The 1,559-nt window shown below is 29.8% G+C and overlaps 1 protein-coding gene across 1 annotated transcript in view; it reads right to left on the reverse strand.

Moving 5' to 3' along the window:
- Positions 1–1,559, reverse strand: part of LOC107555526 (small conductance calcium-activated potassium channel protein 2-like) — a 44,916-nt gene that overhangs the window by 25,611 nt on the left and 17,746 nt on the right. The window lies entirely within an intron of this gene.

The raw sequence follows: 1,559 nt of genomic DNA on the forward strand, positions 1-1,559 counted from the left end.
AGCAGGGAAGAACTGCAGAATATAATGTCATACAGATATTTTTAATATTATTAAAAAAATGTGTCCATCAATGGTGGCAATCAGTAGGCTAATTTCTAATGAAAAGACCTATTTATATGACAGATTTTAATGTAGGCTTTTATTCATGTAAACATTGTGAGATAGCTAGTTATAATGTTAATTAAACAAAGTTTTGCTCACTCAGTGTATTTTTGATTTTACAGTTGGGTAATTTTGTTTAAGTAGCACGAGATAGCTTGATTTAAAACTTTGAATTGAATAAAAAATGACAAGGAGGCTAAGCAATTAATAATAAAATAAGAACAAATAAAGAAATTACTAATGATAGCACAAATAAAAAATAACGATAGGCCTACAAATGAAATAAATTGCTTTTTAGTTTTTCAGGTAGGTCTAACACACAGTATTAAGGCTATTAAGATTATATATATTTAGCAATTATCCAAATAATGTTTAATTCTAGAAGGCTATTATTATCAGAGGACACCTGAGCATAACACAGATCAATGAATGAGAGGGCAGCGTTGCCCATTTACTACACCTTGTTACAACACAGTAGGGCTATTGCAAACAGAAACAATACTGAACTACATCGATGTTTCTTGTCAGCTTGATTTTTGAGTGGACTTTGCTGTTCCGATGAGCATGAACGGTATATGAGTGGAGCACTCACATGGGCCGTGAGCGACTGAGCGGAGGACACACACGCATAGAGCAGGATAATACACAGAGCGTCACACCACATGAAAGTGAAACCTGAGCGGTGAACTAATTTTCGGCAGCCGGAATTTCAGTGCATCTCTAATTATTGGCGACATCATGAATGGATATTATATAATAGCTGTTTTTTTGAACATTTTAGCAATTTAAGAATATTAAAAAAATAATTTTTTACACGGCACCTCTGCTCTCGACAGACGGGTTGGGAAACACTGCTCTAGACTAGAGGGTTCAACAGCTTAAGAGAAAGGCACAGTATCTTTTTTTTCTCTGAAATGATGCCGTTTTGATACTTAGAGCTCCGTTTCTAGAAAAGTACTTCTGTACAATTGTATATAATAAAAAATTTATTGAATTGTGTGCATGTGTTGATCTTATTTTCTGAAACAAATCACCTAGTAAACTGTGAATTACCACAAAATGAATTTATGAAAATTGCATAATTAAAATAATATTAAAATGTTTAATGCACTAATATATATATATATATATATATTCTAACATGTATATATATACACACATGTATTTTCTAAAAAAACTCACATAGTAACTGTGAGTTACCAAAACATGAATTCATTATAACTGTGATATAATATAATATAATATAATATATACACTGAAACATGTATGTATACATTTTCTTTAAAAAAAACTTGCCTATTAACTGTGAATTACCAAAACATGAATTCATGAAAACTGTATGATTTAAAAAATTATATATATATAAAAAAAAATAAATAATAATATATATATATATATATATATATATATATAAGTATTCAGATCTTTTCAACAGAGATGGAGCATGTCTGAGAAGA

The sequence above is a fragment of the Sinocyclocheilus grahami genome, unplaced genomic scaffold (genome assembly GCF_001515645.1).
Source record: "Sinocyclocheilus grahami isolate Dianchi unplaced genomic scaffold, SAMN03320097.WGS_v1.1 scaffold536.1, whole genome shotgun sequence".
NCBI classification, from domain to species: domain Eukaryota; kingdom Metazoa; phylum Chordata; class Actinopteri; order Cypriniformes; family Cyprinidae; genus Sinocyclocheilus; species Sinocyclocheilus grahami.